The sequence below is a fragment of the Sturnira hondurensis genome, unplaced genomic scaffold, assembly GCF_014824575.4.
Source record: "Sturnira hondurensis isolate 20B ecotype Veracruz unplaced genomic scaffold, ASM1482457v3 Scaffold0003874, whole genome shotgun sequence".
Lineage (NCBI taxonomy): Eukaryota > Metazoa > Chordata > Mammalia > Chiroptera > Phyllostomidae > Sturnira > Sturnira hondurensis.
In genome coordinates, this window is record NW_028076505.1 from 1,920,714 (window position 1) to 1,940,397 (window position 19,684).

The following is a 19,684-nucleotide window of genomic DNA, read 5'->3' on the forward strand; positions in this document are numbered from 1 at the left end:
TTTCACCTCTTCCACATCAGAAAAACATTTCCCTTTGAGGACTTCTTTTCATCTGCGGAAACAAAAAAGTAGCTTGGAGCCAGATTAGGTGAATAGGGAGCGTGGGGCATGGGGGTCATGCGGTTTTTGGCCAAAAACTGAACACTCAATGCGGTGTGGGCAGGTGTGTTTGTAAATCACACATCACGAAATGGCCAAACACATTGAAAGAGTCTTCAGAAAAAATCACTGAAGTCAAACGCAGCTTCTCACAACAACGCCAGCTGGTACACTTATACAGATGCGTTCCTAGAACACTCACCTAGTAGCAAGGGGAGCCTGTACTACACTATAATTCCATTTTGGGGCGTCCCCCCTTGTACATACAATATATACCATATGCATACATATATTTTACATGCTTATAGTTATCAATATAGTTATTGATATAGTTATCAATATAAGTCTAGTGTAGAAAATTTGTAAAATATAGGAAAATATAAATATAATTAGGAGTTATTCATCATCACATAATCCCAACACTGAGCAAAGTTGGCATTCTGGGATATGGCCTTTATGGTCTTGGATTTTGGTTTATTTGCTTGTTTGTTTGTTTTCCTAAACACACAGGCATTTTGGGAAAGATGCATGGTGTACATACAACTCTGCCTGACGCTGTCTCTCCGCTCAGGGACATTCCTGACACGCCACATTGAGGAGCTATGCGGTTTCGTGGGACAAAACGTGGGAGGAGGACTCAGTCGTCTGGTGCTGTGCTTTTTCTTTGGGGGGCTTTGGGTTCTAAATCACAAAATTCGTCCATCACAACTTCCCTTCTTCCCCCCACCCCCCACTGCCCCAGTGCGTGGGGCCATCTCACCCTGCCTGGCTGAGGGTTTAACCCCAGAGAGGTAAACAGCTGGCGTCACTCCCACGACCAGGCACTCTGAGGAGCCCTGACACCAAGTGAAACAAGCTGGTCCCAGGTGGCCACACAGGCATGACCCCACTCGAGGCGTCTGAGGTGCTAAACGCAGGGCCGCAGAGGGTGTGTGGTGGGTCCCAGGGGCCGGGTGGGGGAAGGACGGGGCATGGCTGATCAATGGACAAGATGAAAACATCCCCGAGATCTCCTGTGCCACCTCGTGTTTACAGTAACGATCCTGTCCTAGGCACTAAATTTGTTCAGAGGGTAGATCTCACATTGTGTGTGTGTGTGTGTGTCTAACAGCATGGAAAGTAATCAATAAAAACACAAAGGGCTACTGAATTCTGCACACGGGCTGGTGTCCTGCCGGCGCCCTGTTGGGGACAGTGGCAGTGAGGGGACTGCCCAGGAGCATCAGCCTCCCTGGCTGAAAGCTCACCACCCCCATATCTGGTGGCAGCTCTTCCGGAAGCCGATTTACCCTCCCATGGAGTCTGCCCAGGTCTCTGCCTCCTGGGTCATCTGACTTTCTGTTGCTTGGTAACTGGAGCACCTAATTATTCCACTAGGAGGTCAAAGAAATGTCGGCAACCCCATTACATGGACTCAAGACAGCCAGAGGTAAGGCAATAATTTGCATAAAGAACTTCATTTTCCAGCCACAGACAGGAAGGAAAGGGAATCCCAAAGCTCAGTGCGTGCTTGCTGGTAGCGAAGAAGCGAGGTAGCCCTGAAAGTGTGGTTCAGGAAGGATGAGTAAAAGCAACTCAGAGCAGAGGTTGGGGTTTTGTTTTTCTGTTTTCTCTAGTTATTGCTGTTTTTATCTTTAACTCCAGAAATTGTTGCAGATAAAGAGTAAATAAGTGGGCAAGGAGAAAAAGTGCTTCTTCATGTCAGGTAATGAGTTGTTTTCTTGTAAAGGTTTGTTAAGGGCTGTGGCTTCTTCGGGCGTTTCTTTCTTTTCCTTCCTCCCTTCTTTTGTCTCTTTGTATTTAAGCTGCATTTTCTTCTCAACTAATTCTCATTATCAGGTTTAAAATGAATCGAGTTATCTTTTTTACTTTCTTGGTCGACAATACCCCCCATTTTTGTCTGACCATCTGTGGCCCTCATTGCCAGGGCTTATTTCCTAAGGATTTCTTCTGGGTACTGTGGGTAATTTGTACCAATGTCCTATCTGCCTGCAAGTGGACTGGCCTGATGCTCACGGCCAGATCCATTCTGGGGCCTTGGATACCAGAAGCCCCGATTTCTCGGCCGTCTCTGAGCTCTGCTAGACACAGCTCCCGGCGCTGTGCAGAAACAGTGGACTGTGGCGGGTCCTAGCGTCCACAGGGAGTCTCCACACCATTCCAGGCACAAGAAACGCCTCTCGGTACTTAGCTTTCTCTAAATTGATTTAAATTCCACACCAAAGTTGGCAACAAACCATGGGTCTCTCCCTGACTTGGGTGGCACCCAAGAACAGTCCACCAAATTTAAAATGCCCAAATAACCCTGTGAATTGCCCCCTGGGGCAAGAGAACTAGGAATCAGAGAAAGGAGCCTCTGGAAGAGAAGGGAGAATTAATGTTCTTTCTTGATGATTTCTGTCACCCATGAAAATCAGTGAAAAAAACACATGAAACAACGAAGCATTTTCCAGCTCCAGGGTTCCTTAGATAGTGGGTGTTTGCCCGGTAAATGCTGACTTACTCTGCACCCGCCTGCCTGCCTGCCTTCTTCCTTCCTGGCCGCGGGACTTGTGGGAAGGAATAAGAACTCACTGGCCCCCTCTGCTGGCAGTGAGGAGTAAATGGCCTGGCCGAATCAGCCGCTTAAAACCTCACGGGGGTTTCGGTTGTTTTTCCTGCAGAGCCATTTTACTTTACTCTCTCCTTTATGCGGAACACCCATCACTGCCCAGAAATGTCCCCAATGACTTACAGAGGGCAGGAAGTGATTCACCGACACGCACACGTGAAAAATGACACACGCAGGCTGGGACGCTGGGGGCACTGAACTCTATGTTTAAAAATAGTTAAAATGGTGCGTTTTACGTTCCACGTATCCGTCACACCAAAATAAATGATGCACACAGAGAGGACAAGGGGAACGAAGAGCGCATTATGCTTAGGAGTCAAATGTGCACCTAATCCGCCGGAAGCTTCTTCCGTCACTGCTGGGTGGGGGTCCACATGGCCTGGACTGGCGAGGGGTCCCAGTGGGTACCCAGGGATGGCCCTAGGGTGGGGAGGTCCCATGATGGGGGAGAGAAAAAGAGAGCCAGTGTGGTGGTCAAGGACATGGCGGGGAGTGTCCCTCTGTCCCTCCTCTCCATCTGCCTCCCTGCTGTCCAGAATGTAAAAGAGACACACAGTGGCCCCGGAAACAGCAACATACAGGGCTCTGAAGAAACCAGCATATTCAACCCCATGATTTTAACTGTTCCAAGAGCGGTAAGAGGGCTGGGGAAAAGGACTCAGGTGCTCTGAACGGTGGAGAAAGAGACCTGGGAGATCCAGATGACCCACGTTCAGAGTCACCCACAGAAGTCTGGTCAAACAAGGACGATTCTGTGATTCAGGAGGCCAAGCTCAAAACAGGAAACAAATGGGTGTGGGCCTCTCTCTCAGGAGGAACAGAAAGTGATGAGAGGAGAGGGAGGGAGGGGGCGGGGAGGAAAGGGCAATCAAAGCAGAAAAGGCCAACAGACAAGAGGCGAGAGAGGCTGCCGGTGGACCTTGACCCCGCCCTCTGCGTTAGAGCCGGCTGCTGCGCCCGTCTGGGGCTCAGGCTGAGGCCCAGCACCCAAGTTTGCCCTCGGTTTTACAGAAGGTGGAGCTGTGGGGTTTGGAACCAGCAGGAAAGCCCGGCTTGGAGAGTCGAAAGGGTTCACGTGTGTGGGTGTGCACTGCACAAACATGAGATTTTTTATCAGGTAATATATGTCAAAGGAAAAAACTGAATTATCAAACCATCTCTTAGTTCATCCCTTCATTGGAGCCCTTATTTTAAACTCTAAATTTAATGTGAAGCCCTAAATGTAGTATCATTTATTTAAAAAGAGAGACAGACAGACAGACAGACACAGGGGCTGTCTTTTTCTAAAACCCGGGAGAAAACAAAATTGTGAGAAATTTGGCAAGGTTCTGGTACATTTACATCTTACGTGGGAACACCTATTTGTCCTCTGCCAATGCCACCTCAGGCAGCGCCCATAAAAATCAGGCCAAAGACAGGTAATAACAGGAAGCTGCAGGTCACACGGAACATGGTGTCCGTAGGTGCCGCCAGGACACTCCACAGCCAAACTTCAGCGTCACCTGTGCCACGGCTGCCTGCAAGCTGGGTCCTCGCACCTTGCCGGGGTGCAGGGCGTCCCTGAGCCTTCTGTGTGCCTGCGCTGGCAGATCCAACCGATGTGTTTATTTAGACAGACGCTGAGTCAGACACATATCAACTCCTGTACGTTCCCCCAAACCCCACTTCCACAAGCTACAAGCCCTTAGCAAACTTTGAGGGACAGGGCAAGCATCTCCTGTCATGGTATGTCTGCCGCCATACTTTGCGCATTCAGTTTAGAAGAACATATGCAACATGAACAAGCCTCAAATTCGATTCATGAATCCCATGGCCTTGAGACACCACATCGATGGCAAGTGTCCGTCACATACCACATCAGGAGCCTGGTGGCCACTCTGGACATTGAGACATGTTTGTTTACTTTTCTGAGTGAAAAAATTAGAAACTAAAGAATCCTCAAAAAACTTAATTTTCCTGCAAAAGACTAGAAAAACCCATGGTGCTCATGTAGGATAATAAAGCACAAATTGTTCCTCTTCTGTGTTTTTAAAGTCAGCTTGGTGGGAGGGAGATTTTATAGCAACTCTGGCTTGGGAACACTCGAATAAATGTCAGAAAAAGTCTTTCAAATAAATAAACACAGAGCAAAGTCAACTTAAAATACCATTTTATGGAAAAATGATGACGTTTTCTTTTTTCCAGAATTAGACAACTTATCAAATCAGTATTTGATTTGTCAATATTGACTTACTAGCGAAATAACAGGCTGGAAACACCGAACAACGCTAAATCCTACAAACGCTCATCTCTCCTTAAAACAGCCCGGAAGTTTACAAGCATCTCACTCAGCAGCATTTAGCAAGGGGGCCTTGAAGAAATGTTTGTTGTAAATGCAGCGATCCAATCAGATATGTCACAGCCATCTTCGAGACAAGTGTAAAAAGGCTGAGAAATTTTGAAGAAAGCGGAAAAATTTAGAAGCCATCTGGAAATCTTAAATAGACGACAGTAATTATTCGGCTGTTTTGAAACAAGTCCTTAACAAGAAAACTTGAAGCTGGTCTCTCATTTTCTACTAAAATAATTGCTTGTTTTCAAATCTTACAGCGCTGGGTTTTGTCCTGTGACTAAGTGCCATCACCAAGTGCCATCACCCCTCCCCCTGGGGACGGATCCCACATGTCCGGTCACAGAGTGCACATTTGGACAGCAGTAGGCTCTTTGTCCTCGATGTAGAATTCACCTCTAAAATGACCACTAAGTGCCCCCTCAAAATCACCTGGCCATGGCTCTTCCCCTCACCGCTCAACTTCCCGAAGCTGAAACGCCTTCTCCTGCCTGTAGGCCGGGTCCCAGCTCAAGCTTCCAGAATTATTCTGTGTCTAGTGAAAGGAAGGCGATGAGGTCCCAGTTCAGTAGCTGATGTGACTGGAAGCAAGCCAGTTTATCTCCCAGCACTGTCCCCAGTACCTGAACCCTGGGAGACCCTTCTGCAAGTGACTGCACAAACGCAAATGTCCTGCTTGCTGTTGTGTCTTCGAAGGTTCCCGTCACTGAGCCCCACCTTGAGCCTGGCCACACTCAGCGGGGTCTCCCACTCCCGATCACAGATGCACTGGTCAGGCCCCCACAACCCACACCCAAACTCTCCGTGAGTGCTGGCTTTGTTCATGTTGGCCTTCCCTGCCCAGCAGCACCCTCGGATCACCAGGGGTTCTAGAATCAGACACCGACTATGGCCTGACCTCTGTTCTGCCCCTGGTTCCCTTCCTTGGGGGTTGTTGTGTTGCCCCGAGTCCAGTCTGCCGCTCAGACCTTGACCTCTGGCAGAATGGCCTTTCTCACTTACTATTCTAATCCTAGTATTGTGATCATGTTGCAACCAGTGACCTGCTTTCCTCAGAATTCTCTGGAAAGTCACCACTTCACCACTAGAGAGAGTTCCCGTCTTCCCATCCACTGGCAGGTCGATGACGCTGGTTTACCTGGGATTCCTCATGCTGCCTTCTTCCCTCCTCTGGCCCAGACTACGCTCTTTCTGGCAGCTAATTCCAAGAACCCAGGAATTTGCAGAAGGACCAAGGAAGGCTAGAGGGCTGCTAGGTTACAGAGATATGTTCTTAAAAATCTAAACTACAACTCTATCCCTGTATTAGTCAGACCAGGCTGCTGCAACAAAATGGCATAGACTGGAGGCTTTGAACAGAAACTCCTTTCCTTGCAGTTCTAGAGGCCAGAAGTCCAAGATCAAGGTGTTGTCTGGGTTAGCCCCTTCTGGGGCTTCTCTCTCTGGTGTATAGATGGCTGTCCTCTCCCTGTGTCCTCACATGGTCACCCCTACGTGTATGCCTGTGTCCTGATCTCTTCTTATAAGGACAGCAGTTTGATTGGAGTAGGGCTTTACTTAATTACTTCCTTTTAATTTTTTTAAATGTTTTATTTATTTATTTGAGAGAACGGGGAAGAGAAGGAGAAAGAGTGGGAGAGAAACATCAATGTGTGGTTGCCTCTCACATGTCCCCTACCGGGGACCTAGTCTGCAACACAGGCATGTGCCCTGACTGGGAATCAAACCCACTGAGTTCAATCCACTGAGCTACAGCAGCCAGGGCACCTCCTTTTCATTTAATTACCGCTTTAAAAGCCCATCTCCAAATACCGTCACAGTCTGAGGTACCAGGGCTTTCACCTTTGAATGCCCGGGGGACACAATTCTGCCCCTAACTGGCCCTGAGCAAACTGTAGCAAACACCCATGAGATCACCCAGTCAGGCTGCCCACCCCCACCCACCCTTGGCCATGGGCTTGCGGGGAACCAAGCCACGGGTTACATGCAGTGGGATGTCCTGGAAAGTCCACTTCAATTCACACTGTGTTATGCCTAGAAAAAGAAGCCACCAGCGTATTTTGGAAAAATATGTATTTTATTCAAAAATTTTACTATTAAAGCACGGGACTTCAAAATATAATTTGTCTTGGCCTCAGACCACCCTAGTCTGGCTTCTTAGACACCCTAGGGGTATAAATTCTCCTTTTTTTTTCTGTTGCAAAAATTATGGTGGAGAAGTTTGAGGAGCCCTGAGTTCTCCTCCAAAAGAACGCTCCTTACCAGCCTCCTCGTTTCCCAGTGCGGGTCACTGTGACAAGCAAAGCAAAGGTCTCCCGGGCGTGTCAGTGCTGGTGACTGCATGCTGGTTGGCTGAAAATTTTCCACTCTGGCAGAGTTCATGTCTTAAATCACATCCCCAGGGTGCAATTAATGTATTTTATTAATTGGAGCTTCTGAAGTTTTCTGAAGATTCCACCTAAAAGGAAGGTGGGAAATTTAACTCAGATATTCGCACTCTGGTCGACTTTCGTGATGGAACACAAAAGAAGCTCCTCGCCAAATGCACCCCCCAATTAAATTTTTTATGACTAATATCAGTGCTTTAAAATAATTAGCCTAAAGAGAGTATGTGATACTTTTATGAAAAAATTAATAGTGGATATTAATAATAAATTAATGGATATTTATTCATGTTCCTGGTATAAATTAGTATAATACAATATAACTAATATAGCAGATACACCAGTTACCCCTCAATTCATCTATATATTCAATGCAATTGGTCTTCCAGCTGGATATTTTATGAATCCAACATAATTTTTAGACGCATATAAAGGCATAAAGGTCCACAAAGAGCTAAACGGATCCTGACCATGAGGAATAAAAGTGAGAATCAGAGAGGACGTGAGGAAACTACTGTAATAAAAGCACCGTGGTTCTGGGACAGACCTGGACAAGCAGACCAATAGGTAAGGAGGCCAACAGTAGGTGACATGTGAGAATCTGAGTCACTAGGGGGAAAATTAAAGCTGTATTCTTAGCTAATACCATAAAAAGATTTGCATTTGAGACAGTTTAAAAATCTAAATGTTGGCCCTGACCGGTACAGCTCAGTGGGCTGGGCATTGTTCCCCAAAGCGAAAGGCCCCCAATTCCCAGTCAGGGCCCAAGCCTGGGGTGCGGATTCGGTTCCCGGAGGAAGCGCAGGAGGCCACCAATCATGCTGCGTTCTCACAGCACTGTTTCTCTCCCTCTCTTTCTCCCCCCGTCCCCTCACTCTAGAAATAAAGAAATAAATGAAGTCTTTTTTAAAAATCTAAATGTTAAACACAACTGCAAAGATGTTGGAATACGTCTTCATGTCTCAAAATGAGCACAAGACTAAACAAGAACCAAAGGAAACCCTGGAGTAACAAACCAATGAATAGATTGGGCTACATCAAAATTAATGCTTTTTGTCACGTGAGTGTGGACGAACAAGGGACCACATACCCAAACCGACAAGCTCGGGGGAGGTGTGCGTGGCAGCCTCGCAGACTCAGAGGCCTGAAATAACCATGTCAAAGGGTCTGAAGTTAAAAACTCTCTAACTGAAAGCAGACCATGGTGGGCAGTCGCATCCTAGGCTAGAATGTTCCGTGACAAAAGTCGATCTTTACCCTCACTGAGCCTGTCTGTTGTCCCTTTTTTGCACCTGTGATAACACGCCTTTGGGATGTCAGACTTCCTTTTCCCAGACCCCTCAACACACAGACATGGCTCCAGGAGCTCACTGTTATTGCTCCCGTGTTGACCGGTAACTATCCTGCACCCGCCGATGTAAAAGAATCTGTGTCTATCGTTTGATTGTTTACCAAATCCCAGAAATTTTCCCACTTTGCTTTCTCCCGCCTCCTCTCTAATCTCTCACCAGCGATTTCCTGTAATCCATTTACATCTTCCCTTTTGATTGTAACGTATAAAATAAGGTGCGAAACTGCCATTTTCTGCCAATCCATCGAGGTTTTGCTTCCTGGTAATCGTCATCAGTTTTGCTCAAATAAACTCACGAACATTCTTCTGTTGGCATGAGGAGTGCCAGTTACCAGAGAGATGACAAGGTAAGAGAAGATGTTCGCCCCATGAAAAATCAGCCACGTGTTACTGTCTTATACAAGAAGTCTCATATATCAATGAAAAAGAAAATCCTGGAGAAAATGGAAAACCTATAAAAACACACAAATAAATAATTACAGAAGGATATGTACAAACGGGCATCAAAATCACTAATGGTCTAAATAAAACCTCGATGAGAGACCACTCTGCAAACATGGGAAATAGTATCCAGAGTTGGGGAATACCTGGAGACAGAAAACTTTCTGTCCTGCACTCCTTGTTCTACAAGATACATGAATATTGAAGGACATATAATAAGTATATTATTCCTTAACGAGGGGGGCTATGAGAGAAGTAGGGAGGGGGGCTAGTGTAGGGAGGGAGAGTAAGGAAGGACGCGCCTCCCACACAGCACTGATGTGAGTGTCCCACGACCCGGAGTGCCATGCCCCCAACTCTGCCCTGGAACACAACAATGACCCACATGTTACCTTGTGGGAAGTATAAACACGATCAAAAACTATCAATGACATAAGACCTTCCCTAATGACGAGTGTCAGAGACTAGCTAGGTACATACCAAATCTCTATGTGCCTCCCTGGGCGCAAGGAATGTTTTCATTTTTCAACCTCTTTCGCAGTGTGGTGGGGACCATCCCCCTGGGCTCTGGTCAATGAATGTGGGAGCAATGCCACTTCCATCTGGCCCCTGAAGCGTCCCCTGTGACCCTCCATGCCCTCACTCTCTCGTCACTGTGCCAAACATGAAGGACTCTCAGGGGGCAGAGCTACTTGGTGGAAGAAACTTGGATTCTTCAGTTAGCCTTTGGCAGAGAACCACCCAAGAAAGCCACCTGCCTGCATCAGACTCATTTGAACAAGAAATAAACCCATGTTAAGCCACTGGGACAAGGGAGTGATTTATTTTTAAAATTAACCTGTCTGGACTAGAACAGGATTCTATCAAATCTAGTTGGAACCTCTTTATTGAAAATTAATAGATAGAGGATAGATAGATGCATAGACACACACAGATAAATAAAGTATATGTGTTACACAGCACCAGCTAAGTTTGGAATCATGAGAGAGACTCAGGTTTAGGGGAGGTAAAGTTAAAGGGAAATTAGCGTTATAATAGTTCAGTTCTCAGGAAATAAATGAGAAGTATTCCTTTCTTTTCACAGCGACACTCCAGCGTACCAAAGGTGCTCGTTAGTAGAGCCCACTTCCATTCGGCTAAAGGCAATGCAAAGGCTTTAGTAATTTCTCCTACAATACCAGAGAATTCTCCAGAAGCATCTGAAGTAAGAGGTACTTGAGATGTACTTTCTCATGCTAAAAACATGTTTCCCTTTACAGGGCCTATGGCATTTATTCTGAAACGACATGCATAAAGAAAAGTAGAAGGAAATCGTTCTTAACAGTTGAGAGAACGTGGAGATTGAAGATGGGCATTGGTGCGTGCTAGTTCCACTTCCTCCTCTTTAGGTTCCCATGAGTCGATGCATGTTCCTTAAATTTCAAAGAGCAGTGCAGAATGTCCAGACAATGTTGCAAGGGCGACTGGGAGAGATTTTACGGTGCAAGCCTAGTGAGGTCTTCACCACCCATGTCTTTCCCCTTCTCTTCTCGCCAACCAGGTGTCCTCCTTCCCATCGCTCGGCTAAATTCAAGGTGTTCGCATGGCTGTGGTCCTTCTGGGGTCTCTGGAGGAGAGTCTGTTTCCTGCCTCCCCCAGCTTCTGGTGGTTGCCAGCATTCCTTGGCTTGTGGCCACATCACTCTAACATCTCCATCCACAATCACATGGCCTTCTCCTACTCTCTCTCAAATCTTCCTCAGCCTCTCTTTTATAAGGACACTTGTCACTGTATTTAGAGTCCACCCAGATAACCCAGAATAATCTTTCCATCTCAATATCCTTCACTTAATGAGACCCACCAAATCTGTCAGGTAAGGTAATAGTCACACGTTCCAAGATTAGGAGATGGACACCTTGAAGGGGCCATGATGCAACCCACCGGAGTGAGAGATTTCCAAGGGCACAGATGAGAACACTTTCGGGAGCAGTAGGCAGAGTGTGACCAGCTGGAATGGAAACCGCGGCTTGGTGAGAAGCTGCAGCCGCGCTTAGACAAAGGCCTGCCTGTGGACTCTCGCTTCTCCTGCACATTGAGTGGTGTCTGCTTCCCTGGCTGGCGTCCCAATAGCTACACCATGAACGAACCCAAGAGCCTTGAAGAAAATACAGTTATAGTCTTGTTTTCTTGACAGTGTCATGGACATTTGCTCTGTTACTCAAATTCCCCAAATGCTAGTTTTATGCAAAGCCCAGGATCACAAATGAAAAACCAGCACTATGTATCTGGAACCTTTCTTATCTGAGGGCTGATGTGATGAGCTTTAGGTTATTGGACGGCCCGGTGCCAAGGACATGCGGTGGCAGGAGAAAAATGTCAGGTGACGTGAGTTTGAGCCTTCAGTTAGCTGACTAACATCCCCATTTCCCTTTTTTTAAACCGGCTGTTTACATTTTGGCCATTTCACACTCTCCACACGTCTACAATAGCTGCTGTTTTTAAGCACCCACCATATGCCAAGGATGACTGTGCGAAGATGACTCAGAGGTGCTTGTGAAAATCTGATGTCTTCTAGAGCATTTGTGCCTAGTAGTTTGTATAATCCCCCCCTGGCTTGTATCGTGGGGGAAACATTGCACATCCAGCAAAAGACCTGCAACATCCTCCACCCAAGAAACTGTGGTTTACATCTTGCCCTGAAGCCCCCTAACACTCACCCCACTCCACTCACTCGATGTTTATGAAGACTTGCATAAAGGATGTCAACAAGACCTGGCTACGTGTGACGCAGCAGTCACTATAATGAAAAAAGAACCGGCATTTTTCCAAGTGAAACAATGAACTGTAAGGCTCTTCACCTTCTGCGCTATAATCACACTTGCTAGCTCACCAATCTTCTGAACAAGGCATGAAAACACAGAGGGTAGTGAAAAGGGTTGAATAGGAACCATCTGAAAGGCACGAGATGCCCTGTTTGAAGCTGTGACCCGCCAGCCCCACGGCTTCCTCAGGAAAGCCCAGCAATGCTCAGGGGAGACCACCTGCACAGGGGTGGGCTTCCCGAGCAGCCACGACATGCTCCCTGTGCATGCACGCAAAGAGCAGAGGGAAGAGAGGTTAAATGGGAACATACGCTGCAGGATTACGCCTTCGTCCACAGCTGTCCAGCTGCTCTGTGGTAATCACGTGCCATCAGATTCAGAAGCCACCAGATGTTCAAGGCCTAAGCCAGGAATTACCCAGCTGGCCACTGCCTTCATGAGTGTGCTCCCTGACTGTAGGGCCTTGCTGCATGGAAACTGGACAAGAGGGCAACATGTTTAGACTTGTTCGCAGTAAGTGAGAGAATAGAGGTGAGCCAGATTCTGAACTATTTTCTCCCCAACGGAAGGACCGCAGCAGAGCACGGATCAAGTTCTAGCACAGGCCCCTGCTGGAGTCTGCCCTGCAAACGCTCACTGCTCTTTTAACCTCAGAGGATTCCTGTTCCAGCTGTTACCCTGGGGGATGATTCTCCGTCACAGGTCATCTCTCCTTAAGGAGAAGACCAGAGGAGAGGCCGTCAATCAAAAGAAGCTGTGCTGTTTGTGCTCCGTGGGTTTTTGTGATTCTTTCCAGGAGATGGTTTAATCCAGATTCCAGGGTGCAGGGGGGATGCCTCCCTGAAACTGAGAGTGATAGCTCAGATACATCTACTGCCTGTATTCCTTCCGATTCTACAGAGTCATATAACCATGGAGCTGGTGTAAGTTTTAAATACATTTATTTAAAGGTCTGATTCATATTTGTTTGGAGCAAAATTCCATTAATTAAATGATCTTTCCTCACTGAACTCTCACCTTCTCCGCCCCACCCTCCAGGCTCCACACAGTCCGATGCCCCAGGCAGAAAAATCCAGCGCTTGTTTCAGGTGCTAGTCCATTGCCCTGACCAGGTAAGCTGGGGGTCTCCAATGCCCCAGGAAAATGGGTAAAATTCTAACAAGAATAACATAGAATTCAAGTTGCCACCATGGTAGCTGCCAATCAGTGGAAGGACGACCTTTGGGTTACCCCAAAATTCAAAGATTATTTGAGTTCAGACCCTAAGACCCAGAGCCGAGTGTTCCCTCCCCTAGGAGGAGAAGTGCGATCATTTTGGACACACACATCTCCCACGTGCTGGACAACTCCCTGGTCTCCCTTTTGGGTGAGTTTTTTTCTATGACATGATTGATCACACGTAGCCCCGAGTTGCGTCCACACCACCCTTCCCCACCGGCAGTCTGTGCTGAGTGGCTACAGCTCTCCTTGTGGCGTGCCTTTCTCTGAGTGGGCACAGCGGAGGTCTCTCCGAAACAGCGTCCTGCAGGGGCCCCTGTCCTGTGTCCACAACTACACTCCAGTGTCAAGACACATGGCCAGGGAAACGTCTATTTAATGAGTACCACTCAGCGGGTATGCAAACGATTCTACACATCACAACAGTCAACATTTATCATGTACTATATCTATGTCCAAGCCTGGGCGTAGCCTTTGGGCTGCACCCCAACATCCAGCTCCCCACCCAGCAGGCATCAGCAAGTTCTGCTGCAGCGTTCGCTCTCTGTGTCGGCCCAGAGACCAGTCTCACTTAGGGCTCTGGGTAGTCCATTCATCCATCCATGGAAACAAGCATTGATTCCCTTCTTGGTACGAGTTACCGTACTGGAGGCTAAAAGCATAGAGTTGCCCACAGAACCTCCCCCCTACAGTAGAGAAAGGCAAGCAGCAGACAGAGTGAGACAAGGACAGGATGCTACGGGAGCACATAGGTGACCTAACTCACGCAAGGCCAGAGGAAGGGGCACAGGGGACCAAGACGGACATCTTCCGGAACATCTCTATGAGCTGACAGTTAGACCTGACCAGATGCCCAAGGTGGGGAAAGCGTTCCTGGGAGAAAGCCAGTGCATCTAGGGGGAGCTGGGAAGACGTGAGGGTGCACGCATGTTGGCGGGTCAGCCAGCCGACCAGGGATGGCAGCACAGAGCACGACCCCGTTTCCCTGTGGGCCGCCAGCAGGACTTGCCCAGGGCCTCCGAGAGTGGTCCTGGAGCCCCAGCGCCATTTCAGAGAGGGGGAAGGGGCTGGGTTTGCACGGGTGTCCTCAGGCCTCGCCTCTACCACGGCCCACTGCTGACATCTCCGCGCTTCGTGAGGAGGCCGGTACATCCAGTCCCTTCTGCACCAAACTCTGCAGGCAGAATGCGCCCAGCATCGGGGCCCCCGTGGTAACAGACAAGGTTCCAGTTCTGCGGGCGCCGCACTCAGAAACGCAACTGTGTCCCGCTGGGTCCTTCCTCTTTCACTGCTGGTCATGACCACAGGGCCTCCTGCTGCACAGCATTGGGGTCCGCACTCATCTCTTGGGACTCGTCAGAGACCTTAAATGCTCACTTTGTTTCAATGATTTCTGAAACTTACTTTAACTCTCCAGAAAATAGTCACACTGAGCAACACGCAGTCCGGTGATTGTAGGGAACCGACAGACTATGTGTAAGTTGGGTTTTCTCGCTCTTTCATTGACAATGATGTTAATGGGGGGGGGGGGGGGTGGTAGTGATGATGACGACTAGTGTCCATCGAGTGCTAATCCCGAGCCAGTCGGTGTCCCAAGAGTCCCACTTAGACGAATTCGAGGGAACTCACAGCTCTCCCGTGAGGTCAAAATGATTACCTTCCTAACGTGAAGATAAGGACCCTGCTTCACAGCACATGACCGCAGTGGGGAGTTGGGGGGAGCTTGGAGCCCCCGCAGCCCGAATCCAGGGCCTGCACCTGCCTCACTGAGGGTGGGCAGATCTGCTCACTGCTGATGAACTCAAGAGCCCAGCACAAGCTGGTCTTTGTCTTGCTTCCTCCTTCCTTCCGTGGCTCCAGCCACAAGCTAAGACACATGTATGACACGAGGTGATGGCCCAGTGCTGCCCACCAGCAGGGGCCCCTGTGTCCCACCTGGACTCCACGCACCTGTGGGCTCCACCTGCAGTGCCCCGGGGTCTGCGGTTAACAGGAAACAGCTGGTGCCCAGCACAAGCCAGTGAGAAGGAACGATGTCTCCTTCCATTCTTTCTAGTCTCTAGTGAACCTTTTGGATGAGCAGAAACAGCCCGACTTCACAGAAGAGGAAACGCAGAGTAAGAAAGTATAAAAAAAATCTGTCCAAGGTCAGAGAGGATGATTTCAACAATGAACCAAACAGAAGTGGGGGACATCTTTAAACAGTGCCCTAAACACATCCAAGTATGGCTTGACATTCCCTAAACGTGAATTTCTGCATTCTTCCTCCGCCTCCCACCTGCAGCCTCCCACAGGCCACAGCGCGACCTGAAGGAGAAAAGGTCGGCCCTTCACTGGGGCCCCTTCCCCGTGCTCCCGCTGCGAGGCCTCGTATCTCCAAGTTTGATGTAGAACGAGCTGACGTTTCCCACGAGGGACAGAAAACCACATTCAGCTGCGACTTGAACCATTTCTTCAGGGCAACTGAGCACGTGGGAGCCCCCACCCTTCCCAGAGCAGCAGCCCCTCAGGCCCCGTCCTGTTGTGACCTCCCTGTGCCCTTGGAGGCCCTGCGTGGGTGGCAATGACCTCCACACATTGGGCCTTAGCTCCGTTGCCCTCTGTAGAAATAATACCATCTACCTGATTTGGGGATTTTTAAAAACCACTTGATTGAGGTTTACCTGGTTTGCAAGAAGCTGCACGTACTTAACACACACTACTCGGTGAGTTTGGAGACAAGTACACGCCTGCCATCCCGTCCCCACAGTCAATACCCTAAACACACCCATCACCTCCCAAAGCGTCCCCCTGCTATATTTGTGTGTGTGTGTGTGTGTGTGTGTGTGTGTGTGTGTAAAGAACACAACATTAGTTCGGCCCTCATAGCACATTTTTAAGTATACAATACAGAATTAGTAACCTGGAGGACACACTGCTGAGTGAATTAAGCCAGACAGAAGGAGAAATACAGCACGATCCTATTTATATGCAGAAGGTAAGTAGTCAAGCCATCTACCAGTTTTTGAATGAGCTGGGTGTGGGCTGTGCACAGTATTCCACCGAACTCTCACATCAGCCCCCACTGAACAAACACTGATTACACACCTCTGATGGCTGACCACCAAGAACAGAGCAGCAAACCAAACAGATCAGATCAGATGATGAGCGGGCTTGGGGAGCATTTTCGAGAGAGGGTGAAGTGGGTCCTGATGGATGGATGACCAATTGGCTTGGTCAACAAAGGATGGGGGCAGAGGGAGGACCAGGTTGCCCAGGCAGGGACCAAGAAGACCTCTGAGGACAAAGGCTTGGCCTAGAGTTAGAAAGCGGGGGGTGGGGGGTGAGAACATGAATGGGAGCAACAGTGGGCCCTGTGCCCGTGGGTGGGGTGCCACCCACCGCAATAGGGCTGAGTTCCAGAGGCAAGAGGTGGTTCCAGAGAGAAAGGCGCCCTACCTCCTGGATGAGCAGAAGGGGGGCTTTTGAAGGGTTCAAGCGAATGCAGGCGTGGCCGTCTCTTCACTCGGCCCTGGCTGCAGAGGGCAGTGCGTTAGGGAGGTTCTTGTCTGGAGCCAGTGAGGAGCTGATATAACAGTACAGGTCTAAGACGATGAAAGAAGGGAGTTACTATGACATGGAGAGAACTAAATATTTGCAACGATACTTCTGGAAAGAACGCAAGGAAGTGAAGGACTGAATGTGGGAAGTGGTGGGCGGAGACATCGGTTCAGGAAGACATCCTGGTTTCTGGCTTGGGCTACGTGATGGAAGATGTCCCCATACTCCCTGAGATAGAAATTTGAGGAGGGAAGATGGGGCTGGGGACAAGGAATTCACTTGCATCTGAGACAGTGTTGAGTTTGAGAAGTCCGTGGCACAACCAGGGAGACAACCACGCTGGACAACCACATTGTCCGTGGCACAACGTGGGCAACGGCGGCTCACGTGAGCGGAAGCCGCAGGGAAAGATCTGGGGTATAAATGCAGTTTGGGGAGCTATCAGGATGGGTTAGTACTGAAATAGCAGACGTGCCTGAGACAGTTCAGGACTCTGTGCAAACTGAAGAGCCCCGAGGGACCCCAGCCTCCGGGTGCAGGAAGATGACGCCACCAACCTCGGAGAGGAATGACGGAGACGTGCCCGTGACACCAGGTGAGTGTGCAAGTGCCAAGGACCCGAGATGAGCCTATTCTGTGGTTTTGTAGGTAATTTAATTTACAGTTAAAAAAAACCTGTAATCTAGCAACTGCCCTGTACCTGACAATTAAGCCATACTTGTCCTATTGGCTTTGCTGTTCAGTAGGATGGATACAATATTTCAGACAGAGCTGAAGTCCTTTCTCACCTGACTGCGACCCTGCCTCCCTCCTTCCCTCCCCCCACACACGCCCTGCTGTGAATGTGTGTGTGTTTCTCCAACTGACCTTTACCGCCCGCCACAGGTATGTTTTGGGGAAGGAAGAGGTGGTTTGAGGGTTGTTTCATTCTATGAATTCTATTAAAAATCAAGAAAAGCAGGGAAGATTGTGTGCAATCCACGACAGGCAAACTGTGCTAACCTAGTTGCTCATTCTGAGCACCTAGCCTCTGAATCCGAGCGAACTGTGAGTCGTGAACGTCCCCACGCGGCACCTGGCTTTCTCCAGCGTGTCTACACTGGTCCGGAGAGCACTCACAGCTGCGGTTCCCAGTGTGCTGCTAGAGTTGGCCGCAGCTCTCACACGGGTGAGGCTTCTTCCGATGCCACAGCAACGTGCCACCGTCAGAGAGTTGTGACTGGTGGCCGTCCTTCTTCCAGATGGCTCAGGATGCCAAGGGTTGGTGGGTTTTGCTCTCTCCGTGAGTACACAGACTTCTGACTAATCAAATCTCCATAGAATGAGTGGGACATAATCTGTCGCCTCCAATATAACGGTAATCAGTGGCCCTCATGAAACCTGCTCTTTGAAATGGTGTCAATCTGACACTTCAGGTTTGGCCACCCATCTATAGCTTGCTAATTGGTAAATGTGTTTTATACATGTTCGAGAGGGATGCAATTAGAGGAAATAGCCATCTCTTTATATACATTCTGGGAAATGGCCGAAACCCAGCAAAGTCTTTTGAGGGGAGGCATATTGCAATGTGCTCAGGACTCAGCCAAATTAGAGCGCCGGGACTCATCCAACGAGAGCTGCAATCTGTCACAAACTGCCATTTGTGTTGGCAAAACGGTCTTTGGATGCTCGAATAATGAAGGAAGTACCCCATGCCCGCCCCACTAATTGGGGTGGGGTTTGCGTTTCTCAACAACAATCCACCGTGCAAAAGGCACACGGGTTCCGCAGCGCCTGCTGCCGCCAGTGGTCCGCCCCGGTCAGCCGCTGGGTCCCCTGTTCTGCCAGAGCCTGGGCTGGGAGGACTTTCAGAGCCAAGGCCAATCCCCGGTGGGCGCTCTGTGCTCAGGCCACACTAGGACAGGGAGAAAGGCGTCTGTGCGAACAGCACTTGCTGTAGTCTGAGAAAGATGCAGCAAGTAGCCCAGATACGGTGCTGCCCCTGAGCCTGGGATTGTCCCCGTGGGGTGTCAGCCTTGAGGAAGAAGTACCTGCTACTCCTCCCCTCTTCCTTCTGCTGAAAGCAGCCGAGTCTGCGGCCTCTGGGCAGGTGTCCTTTCCATTTTACTTTGTGGTAAAACACGCCCAACACGCAATTGATCACCTTAACGATTCTGAAGCATACAGTGCAGCAGTGCTGAGCACATCCACTTTGCAGTACATCCATCTCCAGAACTTTCCACTGTCCCAAGCTGCATCCGGTCCCCACTAAACACTAAGCCACCATCCTCTCCCCCAGCCCTGGGCAACCACCATTCTCTTCTTTCTGCTCTGTGAATGCGGCTCCTTTGGGCACCGCCTGGTGCTGGAATCACACAGTAGCTGTCATTTTGTGTCTGCTGTACCTGGTCCTGCACTGTGTCTTCCAGATCCATCCCTGCTGTACCGTGTGTCAGAAATTCCTTCCTGTTTAAAACTGTTCAGTATTTCACTGTGTGTGTGTGTGTGTGTGTGACCTTTTGTTTATCCATTCATTTGTTGCTATTTGGGGGAGGGAGGCATGTCAAGAAAAAGTCCAATAGGACAGAAAATAAAATGAAACCGCTGGGTCACATTCACGCACAAGAATAAAAATGAGCTCATTTTGCTTTATTTTGGGCCAGCCTGAGGCATGCATGGAGGAGAATCCTCTACCTGACCCACAGGTATCTCTCTCTCCCAGCTGCCCGGGGCTGATGCCAAAGGCACCCCCTGTAGAAAATCATGATTTTGTCCTCCATCCACCGGGACTAAGCAGTACATGGCAGTGCGCTCTCCCGTAGTAGCTGGTGCAGAGTGGGAGCCCGTCAGCTTCCGTGCTCTCAGTGACGGCTGTCTGAGAGGTGGTCATTGACTGGACCGGGGAATCGATGGGGACAGATGGAAGGGAAG

General features: G+C 49.1%; 1 long non-coding RNA gene across 1 annotated transcript; it reads right to left on the reverse strand.

The window, feature by feature from the left end:
* Positions 1-237: 237 nt before the first annotated feature.
* On the reverse strand, positions 238-15,972 carry LOC118984900 (uncharacterized). The gene is made up of 3 exons (XR_005066008.1): positions 15,962-15,972; positions 3,290-3,293; positions 238-328 (listed from the first exon to the last, which is right to left on the reverse strand). It is a non-coding gene; the product is annotated as an uncharacterized LOC118984900 (long non-coding RNA).
* Positions 15,973-19,684: the final 3,712 nt, after the last annotated feature.